The sequence below is a fragment of the Pan troglodytes genome, chromosome 13, assembly GCF_028858775.2.
Source record: "Pan troglodytes isolate AG18354 chromosome 13, NHGRI_mPanTro3-v2.0_pri, whole genome shotgun sequence".
In the NCBI taxonomy this organism is placed as follows: domain Eukaryota; kingdom Metazoa; phylum Chordata; class Mammalia; order Primates; family Hominidae; genus Pan; species Pan troglodytes.
This window is the reverse complement of record NC_072411.2, coordinates 32,636,155-32,650,842: the sequence shown is the minus strand read 5'-3', so window position 1 is coordinate 32,650,842 and position 14,688 is coordinate 32,636,155. Positions and strand designations below refer to the sequence as shown.

At 36.7% G+C, this 14,688-nt stretch overlaps 1 protein-coding gene across 22 annotated transcripts in view; it reads right to left on the bottom strand.

Moving 5' to 3' along the window:
- Positions 1–14,688, bottom strand: part of LOC459622 (neurobeachin-like) — a 101,403-nt gene that overhangs the window by 67,986 nt on the left and 18,729 nt on the right. The window lies entirely within an intron of this gene.

The window sequence follows — 14,688 nt, the reverse complement described above, 5'->3', positions numbered from 1 at the left end:
CCTAAAGCAAAACCTGTAATTGTACAAACCATGTTCAGAAATATGATTTTCCCATGTTTCCTTTTCCATTCACATAATCTTGGAGTATGTTTCGTCATTTATAAAACAAGGGTAATGGTTGGTTCTTACACTATGTTTCACCAATTATTGCTGGGACCACTCAAAAAATAGATGTAAAAGTAAATCTACTAACTGATTATGCAATGAGTGCCACTCATGTGGTATCTAATAAACAGTCTTCATTCACTAGAAACATGAGAATTTTTTTTTTTTTTTTTTTTTTTTTTTTTAAACAGAGTCTTGCTCTGTCGCCCAGGCCGGAGTGCAGTGGCGCGATCTCGGCTCGCTGCAGGCTCCGCCCCCCGGGGTTCACGCCATTCTCCTGCCTCAGCCTCCGGAATAGCTGGGACTACAGGCGCCCTTAAAAGCCTAAAGGAGAACTAACATTTTATTCCTTACTACACGTACCTATTGAATGTATCTTGCAAGCCATGTGTAGTTTCAAGGTACAGGAAATATAGCGGTAAATGAAACAAAGTCCCCGTCCTCATATAGCTTATGTTCTAATACAGGTCACAGACAATAAACTAGTAAAATGTATATAAATAATATGATTTCAGAAAATGATACTTTTTTATGGTATTTATTTTTATGAAAAAAATATAGTCTTGTAGTAATTTGTTATACAATTTTTTCCTGACTACGTTAGCACTACTTGAAGGCAGGGACTATAGCTTATAAATAAACTCTGCAGCAATAAGCTAGGCTCATTGATTGATACATGGTAAATAATTGATAAATGTCTCAAGGAAAGAAAGGAGGAAATAACTTAAAGGTAAAAATTCTAAAAATTCAATACATTCAATAGTTTGACACAGATTACTTACATTACAAGGCAATGTCACATATTAAAGGAAGAAAAACAAAAGGTTTTAAAGTCAGAATAAAATCATTCCTCTATGGGACTGTTAAATTCCCTAAAACATGATTTTGGGGGAATAATAAGGTCCTCAAAACTAGCATTCAAAGTATTGAATCATCATTGTTGTGTTAAGTAAATTATTTGGCCTCTTGGAGTCTTGACTTTCTTACCAATGAAATAGGAATGAGAGCATAGGAATGAACAGCTCTCATTATAGCAAGGGGTTGTAAGCACAAATGAGATAAATTATGATCCTTTGAAAAGTACAAAGTATTACAGAGAAAGCAATAGCATTAATTCTGGCAGCAGTCTGGAATGGAGCAGTAATTCCAGTCATCTGGAAATACAGGCAGTTGTGAGTCACGGCTCGTAGACTCAGAGCAGGGAACTGCTTTGGATAAAGTGTGTGACAAGTTGTGGGGGATGTTAAAAGGAGCTAAGCAGGGCCGGGCGTGGTGGCTCACGCCTGTAATCCCAGCACTTTGGGAGGCCGAGGCGGGCGGATCACCTGAGGTAGGAAGTTTGAGACCAGCCTGGCCAACATGGGGAAATCCCGTCTCTACTAAAAATACAAAAATAAGCCGGGTGTGGTGGCGCATGCCTGCAATCCCAGCTACTCGGGAGGCTGAGGCAGGCGAATCGCTTAAACCCGGGAGGCAGAGGTTGCAGTGGCCACTGCACTCCAGCCTGGCCAACAGAGCAAGACTCCCTCTCAAAAAAAAAAAAAAAATTGGAGCTAGGCAGGTTCCATGCCCAGAGCTAGTGGTCAGGAATCAAATGGCAAGGAATCAAAACTGGTCACACAAGCCACAGTTGGGGCAAACCTGAAAAGACAGTTGCAGTGACCATGGATCCTCAAGAATGGAATAGGAAGGCAATATAAAGCTTGGTAAACAGTCAGGAAACTGGAAATGTGATGAACAAAATGAAGGATAATGTAAACGAGAGGCCAAATTTGAGATCTTCAAAAATGCAGCAAGGCAGTTTTGTGTGTCAGCTCCAGTGTATGTATAAGGATCCTTTGAAGGAAAGCATTGACTCTTGAGGAGCAGGTGCTCAGGATTACATGATTGAGGTAAGGGAATGTAGGTGGAACTGAACCAACAGTTTCTCCTCAAGAAAATTCTGGCAATAAATATCTTAGACAGTTTTTAGAAGAACCTTTCCAGTCATCCATTTTCTAATTGGACAGCAAGATAAAGCTTTGTCAAATCTCTAGACAAATTTCCCTTGGGATTTACACCATGTTTTCATGATACCACAAAATATTTTGAAAGTAAAAAAACTCAGTTGTTGATGTATGCACTCATTATTAGATCCTCAGTATGTATGGTTTCAGCTAGGAATGAAAGCATTGCCTCCTCTCTTGTTGACCTGAGTTTACTAAGTAACTGGCTAAAGTTAATTAATGAATCAATTGTACTGTAGCAACATGCATGTGAATGCTAGGCAAAACCCTCCTGTGGATGGCAGAGAATTACTGTCTTTAGGTAACTGTTTGTTTGCTTTCTATCTCTACATTCAAATCTGACCAAGGAATGCCACTAGCTAGACATGTGTAGTGATTACCAGCGAACCTCAGGCCAGGCTCACTCAGGACTGGCTACCCCCAGGATGGAGGGTTGGCATGCCAGTAAGGAACCTGGCCTTAGCAGCAAGTTTTTTTTTTTTTTTCTGCAAGTATCGTATATTTCTTCTGCAACCAATTTTGTTCCCCTTGGTTCCTGGGAACCATTATACTGTTAGGTTAATGGATCATTGGTTTATCCACCTGTACGTTTCCTGAATTTTGGCCATTCAACCATGCATTCCTGGTGATTGGGTTTACAAGTACTAGTTTCCTAGGTCCAACATCACATTCAGATATCTCTTAACTATAAATTGGTGTAGTAACTGTGATATATCAGCATAGAGATGGCTCCATCCATTAAAAATATATTGGTGGCTTCAAAAAGTTTTATATTTGTTACTGGCATATAAAACAAATAAATGGCCAGATACAAAATTGTGCAGAACCCAGATTAGTATCTAATAAAGAATTAATAAAGAATATGTATTAATATAGATATATTTATTTACATATTAATGGTTTTTTCAAATTGGCCAAATTTTTCAAAACAATTACATATTAAAAATTGAGATATATGAAAATTCTAACTAATAGATTTATAGTCATTCCTAGGGTAGGCATTAACACCTTTTGGTAACTTCTGTAAGTTAATTATAGTTTAACTTCCTAATTAATTAATTCTGTAAGTTAATTTATAGTTTAACTTCCCAGAGGCTTTGGTGTCTTTTTTTACCCTCACTTTAAAATACACACAATAGTATATAATATATCACATTTGGTCAACAGTTCAAATTTTTTTATTCTTTAAAGCATGTACAAAAAATATACTAGTTAGAATTCCTGTGAAAAATTCTAATACAGAGGAATTATATGGCTATGTTTGGAAAGATAATATTTCTTTAAAAATGTGTTGTTTTTTATGTTTTATGTTTGCAATAAGCATTATTTAAGTTTGATTGAAGAACTTCATGATTTTTATGTATTACTTTCTTGTATTGAGAAATAGTGGTCCATTGTTGGGCTGTATTTAAAATTAATGTGTATGAAACAAGAATTATTTAATTAGTTATTAATTTTCCACAAGTAATATGTGTATTTGACCTAAATCAGTATCTTTTATCATAACAGCCTCACATACAACAAGAATAATAGCAAGGACAACAACACCAAATCTGAATGTTTCCTTTGTGCCTATGCTCCTAACTATCATGTTATACTCATTCATATAAACCTAACAATTAATTTGAAGTTAGACACACAGGATTTACTCATCAGTATTAGAGCATTCGCTGTTATCCAGGAAGAAAACTATCCCTGGTGCTGAAACTGCTCCGTGTAGTCCTTGTGGTTGAAGAATTAAAACAGTTTCTTTTAGACATTTCCTTTCAGGAAGTATTAAATTTCACATATGCTAACATCTTAATTAATATAAGATTAATATTCTACTTATGACTATGTTTTAATATTGAAAAATGAGTTTATGATGAGTTTCATTAGTTTCTAGAGAAAACAATGGTTTAAAAAATTTCAGTACATAAGACATTGAAGCATCTATGAATGTTCCAGAAATCTGAAAACATATACCACTAATCAAAAGTTTCTCCATTCATGTTGACTAGCATTTGCCTTAGGTGTCAGAATTAATGGATTTCTGTTAAAAATAAACACCTGAAATCTAATTCCCTAACTGCATTATAACACACTTGATTACAAGTACTTAGCTTTTATTTAATGCTTATAATGACTTTAAATTGTAGCGAAATGGGCTTCCCCCAAGAGGACTGCTTTGTTGATCCTGAGTTGGGGTCCTAAGCCAGAAGTTAACTATGCTTTCATATATTCTTGCAAGTAGAAGTACAGTGTTGGTGTAAATTCTCCTTAGATGGATAGCTAAGCCCAGAGGAAATAATGGTAATTGACACCATATGACCGTATGCAATTCATGTGCATATCAAGAAAAGAACATTATAGGTCTGGTGAGACCCTATTTTGTTCTGACAATGTCATCTGTATTTATATGTCTGTTTCGGGAATTTGGAAGTCAAGGGATTCTGTGCTGGATTGTAAAGCTTCTGCTTTGTGTGCTTCTGCTTGATGTAGCTACTCAATTTTGTATTCTTGACTAATAAAGTCATAAACATAATTCAACCTCTGTGTGTGTGCTCTCCTTCCATTAATTTACACTTTAGCAAAAAGTATTGAATGTGTGTGTTATGTAACAGTTTCCTATAAATTATATTAAATGATTTATTAGCTTTATTCAATAAAGTTTTAAGTGTTTTCTTCTATGACTACATTACTTGTTAACAAGAAATTTCTTTAACTGAAAACTTCAAGCAAGATTATCTGGGTAACTCTTTCAAAAAGAATTGTACCTGTATTTTGGGATTGAATATATTAATTTCTTTTACTGTTTTAATAGGACATAATTTTACAAGACAAGCCACTTTTTCAAAGCCTGCTTCTCCTCCCATTTTCCCTATCTCTGTGATTGACACCTCCAACCCCTGTAGCCTGCCTCTGCTCTCTCTTAACCAAGTCCTACTGATACTACTTCCTAAGTATTTTTCAGCCCTGTCCTTCCTCTCCATCACGATGGACTCATTTCCAGTTGAAATCCTTATGGTACCCTCCCTGGATTATTGCAGTAATCAGAGAGCTGGTCTCCTTAACTCAGGATTCACTTCTTCTCATCTGTTGTTCACAGTGACACCAGAAAGATATTTTAAAATGATGAACTAGAATTAATTATATAAAACACACATACACACATAAATAATACTTAAATCTTTCAATGATGTTCCAATTATATAAAATATAATATAGGAGGCACTTTATGTTCTGGCCTCAGTCTTTCAATTCAAACTTATCTCCTGCCACTATCTCCTTTGACAATTGTATTCTGGCTACTTTAGAATAATAATAATATATAATATTCATAGAGCCCTTCCTGGGTTCCTATCACTGTACAAAATACTTCACATATAACATTTAATCTTTGACAACTTTATTAGGCAGGTACTATTATTATCTATCTATATATCTATATCTATATATATATATAATCTATATTTTATAGATAAAAAAAGAGGGTAAAAACTTGCCAAAATTGCAAAGCTTAGAAGTGTAGCCATTGGGATTTGAGTCTAGGCATCCTGCCTCTACAGTCCACAGTGGCTTTCTTGTGCCAAAAGGCTTGCAGTTCCCTAGACTTGACATTTCTCAAAATCTGTGTCTTTCATATGCTCTTCCAATTGTCTGGAAAATCTTTCCCAACCTCAGTCTACCCATGGTACTCATGTTCATCCCACAAGAAATGACTCCATCTGTCCCCTCTCCATGAAAATTTCTCTGAATCTCAGCACTTTGGGAGACTGAGGCGGGTGGATTGCCTGAGCTCAGGAGTTCGAGACTGCCCTGGGCACCATGGTGAAACCCCGTCTTTACTAAAATACAAAAAACTCACCAGGTATGGTGGCACATGCCTGTAATTCCAGCTGCTCCAGAGGCTGAGGCAGGAGAATTACTTGAGCCTGGTAGGCAGAGGTTGCAGTGAGCCAAGATTGCACCACAGCACTCCACCTTGGGCTATAGAGTGAGACTCCATCAAAAAAAAAAAAAAGATAGAAAGAAAGAAAGAAAGTTTCCCTGGTAAGGACTCATGCCTTGGCACTGAGGGCATCTTGCAAAACTCAAGGATGCCACTTGGTGTAGCAGATAGAAAATAATTGTGATATGAGACAGGCCTGAATTGGATTTATGGCTCTATTGCATATTGGTTTTGTGATTTTGGGAAAGTCATTTAATCTTTCTGAATTTTAGTTTCTTTAGGGATTAATAGTACCTTTTCCAGGGAGCTGTTATTAGGATGAGACAATGATCAGAAAATAGCAAGAATTCATTAGTGCCCTTACCACCCTTCCTCTGTTGCAGCCCTCAGTACCTGAATGGCAATCGTGCATCTTCTCATCGGCCTGTGAATTGCTTCCCCTTTCATCTTAGGCTCTGCAGTATTCAGTGTCACTAGTGAAATGTGTGAAATGAATGAATTGACAACTGATGCTTAATACCTAATGAGACAAGTGAATGAATCCTTTTGTTCATTTTATGGCCAGAAAGATAGTGTAATTAAGTAATAACAACTGGCAAAAAAGAGAAACTCCACCTATACTTTGTCCTTTTCTCAAGTAGCATCTAAAACTTTTTCCTTCTGATTAAAAAATTATCACTGAAAGATCTCTTTGAATGTGTCTTGAATTTTATATAAGCAGGTGATCTCAGCTCAGCATAATATTAGAAGATTATATGATTTTAAAAATTGGTTCATAGTTTTATAGTCTTGGAATATCTATCTATCTATCTATCTATCTATCTATCTATCTATCTATCTATCTAGGTATCTATCTACCTATCTACCTACCTACCTACCTACCAATCTGTCATCTTCAAATATATTTAGGCTGCTTTCCTGAGGCTGATTTTTTATTCCATTCTTTCATTTTTTTCAAGATTCTGGTATTCCCTGGTGTATAGGGTCTAGGTATTTATGATTAGGAGAAGAAATGATTCAGTGGCAGCTCCCCAGGATTTTGAATTATGAGACATGAAACTAGAAATGGCAACTTGGGTGGATTGTTTGAGAACACTGTGTATTACTGCTTCTGTATCAATTTCTATTCTCCCTTGTTCATACTTTTTTAATATGCATTTCAAGCACTATGTATTGGTGAACATTTCAACCCAAATCATATAATAATAGAAGATGCCATAGTTGGAAAGGCATAAAAGGTCATTCTAAATGTGTGAACAAATTAGAGAACTACAAAATTAGAGATCATCATAGCTATATTGCAGACAGACTTCATTGCTTTTCACAGAAATTAAGCCATAGATAACAATGACAGGTTGAAATAGGTCATGATTTCTAAAAATAATGTCATGTAAATTACCTACGTAAATACATTAAAATATGAATTATTTGAAAAAATGAATAGTAGGTCCTCAGAATAGCCCTACACATAAGTATATAACAAAAGCATGAGTTCAAGAGCAGAATGTTAATGAAGCTCCCTGTCTTGGTTTCTTTAATAAGATTCTTCTATTCTGCTTTCTGGAACTATTATGTTCCCATTATAGACTTTGTACCAAGTTAAAAGTAAGGCCCCTTTTGCCCCTTTTTTCTGTCTTCCTGGCTCTCTAGTCCTAGGAAGTTAAAAAGAGTCAGAAAATCCCATCTTTTCTTCCATGAAGTTTGGGAGAAAAGTCAAGATAGGCTATAAGGTGTTGCACTTGATAATCCAACCATCCTTCTACTGATAGTAGAGTCTCATTATCCTTCCTCAGATATATGCAATGACAAAAATAGATAATGAGAAAGCATGCATCCAAGTAACTCTTTGAGTGTATAAGGGCTGATTAAGTTGAAAGAAGATTGCCAGGCGAGGTGGTTCACGCCTGTAATCCCACCACTTAGGGAGACTGAGGCAGGCAGATCACTTGAGGTCAGGATTTCGAGACCAGCCTCACCAACATGGTGAAACCCCGTCTCTACTAAAAATACAAAAAGTATTCGGGCGTGGTAGCGCATGCCTGTAATCCCAGGTACTCGAGAGACTGAGGCAGGAGAATCACTTGAACCCAGGAGGCAGAGGTTGCAGTGAGCTGAGATGATGCCACTGCACTCCAGCCTGGGCAGAAGAGTGAGACTCCATTAAAAAAATTGCAAAGTATCTACTAATCTAAAAAATGCACAGCCTCAGTTCTCAAAGAGTTTATGTTGTAGGATCATGTCAGTTCCATGTATAATTTGTTTATCACAACTGCACACTGTTACGTAAAGGAAATGCACAACTTGAGATATTTGTTTTGGCTAGAAAACTGAGAAACATTAATAGAGGCAATTTGTGAACTGTCTTTTCAAGGAGGTTTTTAAATGGAATGTATTCATGATAATGTCAATGCAGGGCTACCTAGAGACAGAGGGAAGAATTAAACAAGTTTTTTTTTTAACTTAACTTTTGGACTCAGTTATTAAGAAAGCATTTAAAAGCAAAGTCAAATTCAAATCTTTCTATCCTGTGAGCTCTGCCTCTCATCTCTGTCAGGCTCCAACTCCATCAAAGACTGGCGGTCACATGAATGGAGTGGAAAATATTCTCTAGTTTATTTGTTTGTGTATTTTTTCTTTAATGTTCCAACTCACATAATAAGTTTAACATGAAAATTAAAAGCAATCACATGTAATTCTCAATATCAGAGTAGATGAGAGTGGCTGCCTTCTCACCAATACCCAGAATGCATTGCAGTTTTCCCAGCTGCCCTTGCACCTTCTCAATAGCCACGTGACCAGCTTTGGTGACTGCTGTGTGTCAGTGAAGGGAGTATTTTCCCCTTTTCCCTAGCTAACATGCAGATGTGGTGATGAGCTCTTTTGGGCCACAAAGGCCATGCCATAGTGATTGGATAAAAGAAAAATAGAAGATACCCAAGCACTGACCTCCCTGTAAAGCTATGCCACCTTAACAACTTGTTCTATTATTATGTGACTGGGAAATAGTCTCTTTTCTTGTCTAAGCCACTCTTATTTTGAACTTCTATCACAGCCACCAAACCTGCATCTTAACTAACACAAAACTTTGTACCTGGAAGAGGAGCTGAACAGAAGATAATCTGAAATACGTGGCATTTACTCAGAATTCCCCAGCATGTGACAGTGATAAAGCTGGTGAGTTTTGCTAGGCCATGGACAAATGTTTGTTAAAACCACCATCTATGATGTCATGGAAGGTAGAGCACATGGCATCTGAACTTCTAACTCCAAAGAACATGGAGGAAAACATTTCAAGTGTCTGGTATAAGATGCTTGCTTCTTGCTACTTTTAGTAAAGGCTCCAAGAGAGGAACTCAAGCTGGAGCTAACCAACATAAAACAGGGCAGGAAAGGACTATAACTACACCAAGAAGACTCTCTGCCTGTGGCTTGAGATTGAAGTTGGCTAAAGTCTGGGAGGAGCTTCACAGTAAGCCTGCCAACTACTTCCCTACACTGAAGCAGCTGGAAGAAGTGGGTCTGAAGAGCCTGCCCTAGCAGGAGATAAAATTGTGGCCCCAAGCCAAGGCAGCCAAACAATGAATATCCCTAATCTGAAAATCTGAAATCTGAAATGCTTCAAAATCTGAAAGTTTTTGAGCACTTACATGATGCTCAAAGGAAATGTTCATTGGAGCATTTCAGATTTCAGATTTTCAAATTAAGGATACTCAACTGGTAAGTATAATGCAAATATTCCAAAATCTGAAAAATATCCAAAATCCAAACTACTTCTGGTCCCATGCATTTTCGATAAGGGATACTCAGCAAGTATTTTAAAAGATCAAAATAAGGCTAAGAAAATATGGATATTTAAGCTTATGGTTCTTTACATGGAACAGTTGAGGCCATTAAAAAAATGTCTAAGATATAGGCAGTGGAAGGCTGAATTCAAGAAAAAGTCTCAGAGGAAACTGAGAAAATGATGTTGCTTGGGTGGAGAGGAAGTTCTGGAATAAATGTGGCAGTTGTTAGAAGACATTATAGTTAGAAGACATTATAGTTAGATGGATAGACAGTAAAGAGGGGGCTTTTGTATTAAAATAGAAGAATAGTGGTTGGGAATAGGAAATATGGAGCTAAAATTATGCCAACCTACTTCTATTAAATAAATTCTATGACACCTTAGCCTTTGGGAAAATGACTAGCCTTCAGTGGAGCACACGTCAAGGGAAGCAATGTCCCCATAGAGATAGCTGAATTTTAATTAAAGCAAAGAAATGGAGTTGATGTCCTCTAATGAGGTTTCCAGAAGTCACATTGAAAATATTTGGGAGGGAGGGAAGATTGATTCAGAAGTAAAACACAGAGCAGTATGGAGATAAGACACTGGAGAGCATAAATGAGTCGAGTTTTCAAAAAAAATAGAACAAAATTTTTTGAAGTCAGTTGCCTATTATCTTCCTTCATAGTTCTTAGGGAGATATAACTAAAGGCCTCCAAAGAATTTGTGTCTGTCTATAGGGTACAGAATAAATTTATTTCAAAGATCTCCTCCTCCCAGAGTTGACTGTTTGACTTAGGGCAAAAGACTGAATGTAAATAGTAGCGAAACTGTCTCTGATATTATTGTAAGGAATAAAATAATTTTGCTTTGTAAATAAAATAGAATATTTTCTAGAGAGAACTGACCCAAACTCAATTTTAGGACTGGTCCTGAAATTCAGAAATGCCTTTCCCATATTGCCTAACTGTGCCTTTTTCACTGGAAATAAAAGTGCTGCCTTCAGGGAGCACACCTCCCCAGAGATAGTAAAATCAATGAGAAATGCAATGTCCATTTGTCAGTAAAGACATGTGAAGTTTGATGGGTTTCTTGGGACTGGACAACTAGTTAAAGATTCTACACAAAAATTAAGTTGGGCATAGAAACCAAAAATCTCAAGAGATCTTTGAAGAAGGAAACATGAAAAATCAGGACAAATTTAGAGAACTGTTGATGGCATAGATGTTAACTTCCAGAAGAAGATGGAAATAGACTACCATACAAAACAAAAAAGACAGAAGAGAATATTAGCACTCTGTTGCAAAGGAGAATAGGTATGCTCAACTGGTAAGTATAATGCAAATATTCCAATATCTGAAAAAAATCCCAAATCCAAAATACTTCTGGTTCCATGCATTTTTGATAAGGGATACTCAACAGGTATTTTAAAAGATCAAAATACAGATCAGAGAATATGGATACTGAAGATTATGAGCAAACGAGAATAAGAAAACATGTTGGAGGACTTTTAAAAATGTGTAAAGGAATTAATGAATTCTTGTCATCTGCAAACAGAGATAATTTTACTTCTTTAATTTAGTTGCTTTTTTTTTCTCGTCAGATTGCTCTTGCAAGTACTATGTTGAATAAAAGTGATGAGACTGGGCATCCCTATCTTGTACTCAATCTTAGTAGAAAAGCTTTTAGTTGTTCCCCACTGACTATGATGTAGGCCATGGGTTTCTGATAAATGGTCTTTATTATGTTGAGGAACTTTCCTTCTATACATAAACTATTAAGAGGTTTTATCAAGAAAGGTTGCTAAATTTTGTTAAATGCTTTTTCTGCATCAATTCAGGTGACCATGTGGTTTTATCTTTCATTTTGTTAATGTGATATATCACATTGATTGATTTACATATGTTAAACCAACCTTGCATGCCAGAGATAATTCCCACTTAGTCATGATGTATAATCTTTTTGATGTGTTGTTGAATTCTACTTCCTAAATTTTTTTTCCTCATCAGCCATTTATTTTTATACATATATATTTTTTTATTACACTTTAAGTTCCAGGGTATATGTGCACAACGTGCTGGTTTGTTACATATGTATACATGTGCCATGTTGGTGTGCTGCATCCATTAACTCGTCATTTACATTAGGTATGTCTCATAATGCTATCCCTCCCCCCTCCCCCCACCCTACAACAGACCCAATTTGTGATGTTCCCCTTCCTGTGTCCAAGTGTTCTCTTTGTTCAATTCCCACCTATGAGTGAGAACATGTGGTGTTTGGTTTTTTGTCCTTGTGATAGTTTGCTGAGAATGATGGTATCTTGCTTCATCCATGTCCCTACAAAGGACATGAACTCATCAATTTTATGGCTGCATAGTATTCCATGGTGTATATGTGCCACATTTTCTTAATCCAGTCTATCATTGTTGGACATTTGGGTTGGTTCCAAGTCTTTGCTATTGTGAATAGTGCAGCAATAAACATACGTGTGCATGTGTCTTTATAGCAGCATGATTCATAGTCCTTTGGGTATATACCCAGTAACGGGATGGCTGGGTCAAATGGTATTTCTAGTTCTAGATCCCTGAGGAATCACCACACTGACTTCCACAATGGTTGAACTAGTTTACAGTCCCACCAACAGTGTAAAAGTGTTCCTATTTCTCCACATCCTCTCCAGCACCTGTTGTTTCCTGACTTTTTAATGATTGCCATTCTAACTGGTGTGAGATGCTATCTCATTGTGGTTTTGATTTGCATTTCTCTGATGGCCAGTGATCATGAGCATTTTTTCATGTGTCTTTTGGCTGCATAAATGTCTTCTTTTGAGAAGTGTCTGTTCATGTCCTTCGCCCACTTGTTGATGGGGTTGTTTGTTTTTTTCTGGTAAATTTGAGTTCATTGTAGATTCTGGATATTAGCCCTTTGTCAGATGAGTAGATTGCAAAAATTTCCTCCCATTCTGTAGGTTGCCTGTTCACTCTGATGGTAGTTTCTTTTGCCGTGCAGAAGCTCTTTAGTTTAATTAGATCCCATTTGCCAATATTGGCTTTTGTTGCCATTGCTTTTGGTGTTTTTAGACATGAAGTCCTTGCCCATGCCTATGTCCTGAATGGTATTGCCTAGGTTTTCTTCTAGGGTTTTTATGGTTTGAGGTCTAACATTTAAGTCTTTAATCCATCTTGAATTAATTTTTGTATAAGATGTAAGGAAGGGATCCAGCTTCAGCTTTCTACATATAGCTAGCTGGGCAATGTCAACTTTGTAAATTAACTGAGACCTGTCTCAGATTTTGGGGGTTCACAAACTATACTCCAAGGATATAGTAACCAAAATATCATAGGTCTGGTACAAAAACCATGACACAAAAGCCAATGGAACAGATTAGAGAAGGTTGTAGGCTGCACTCCTACAACCATCTGATCTTTGACAAAGTCTATAATTAGAAGCAATGGGAACGGACTCCCTATTCAATGAATGGTACTAGGATAACTGGTTAGCCATATTCAGAAGATTTAAAATGGACAACTTCCTTCCAACTTATTAAAAAAATCAACTTAAGATAGATTAAAGACCTAAATGTAAAACTTAAAACTATAAAAACCCTAGACAAAAGCCCAGAACATAATATTCTGGACATAGGCAATAACAAGGATTTTATGATCAAGTTTCCAATAGCTATTGCAACAAAAACATAAATAGACAAGTGGGACCTAAGTATACTAAGGAGACTATGTTCAACAAAAGAAACTATCAGCATAGTAAACAGACAACCTACAAAATGGGAGAAAATATTTGCAAACTATGGATCTGACAAAGGTCTCATATCCAGAACCTGTAAGGAACTTTAAAAAAATTTTAAGCAAAAACTAAACAACCTAATTGAAAAATGGGCAAAGGAGAAGAACAAACACTTCTCAAAAAAGACATACATGCTGTCAACAAGAATATGAAAAAATGCTCCATTTCAAAAATCACTAATCATTAGAGAAATGCAAATGAAAACCACAATAAGATATCATTTCATACCAATCACAATGGCTGCTAATAAAAAGTCAGAAAATAACAGATGTTGCTGAGGTTGCAGAGAAAAGGGAAATCTTATACACTTCTGTTGGGAGTGTAAATTAATTCAGCCATTGTATAAAGCAGTTTGAAGATTTCTCAAAAAACTTAAACAGAACTACCATTTGGCGCAGCAATCTCATTACTGGGTACATACACAAAGAAATATAAATTGTTCTACCAAATGACACATGTACTTGTATGATTATCACAGCACTATTCACAGTAGCAAAAACATGGAACCAACCTAGAGGCTCATCAGTGGTGGACTAGAAAAAAAAATGTGTACCACCTGACGTGGTTGCTCACACCTGTATTCCCAGCACTTTGGGAGGCCGAGATAGGTGGATCATTTGATATTAGGAGTTTGAGAAAAGCCTGGCCAACATGGTGAAACACCACCTCTACTAAAAATACAAAAATTAGCCAGGCATGGTGGTCCGTGCCTGTAGACCCAGCTACTTGGGAAGCTGAGGTGGCAGAATAGCTTGAACCTGGGAGGTGAAGGTTGCAGTGGGCCCAGATTATGCCACAGCACTCCAGCCGGGGTGTCAGAGTGAGACTCTATCTCAAAAAGAAAAAAAAATTGGTACATATACACCATGAAATACTGCGTAGCAACAAAAAAAACAATAAAATTATGGCTTTTGCAACAAAATGGATGTAGCTGGAGGCTACGTCCCACAAATTAAGCAAATTAACACAAAAACAGAAAAAGAAAGCATATATTATCACCTATAAATGAGAGATAAACATTGGCTCCACATGGTCCAAAACAGGGACCAATAGATACCAGGGCCTATGTGAGGGTAGAGGGT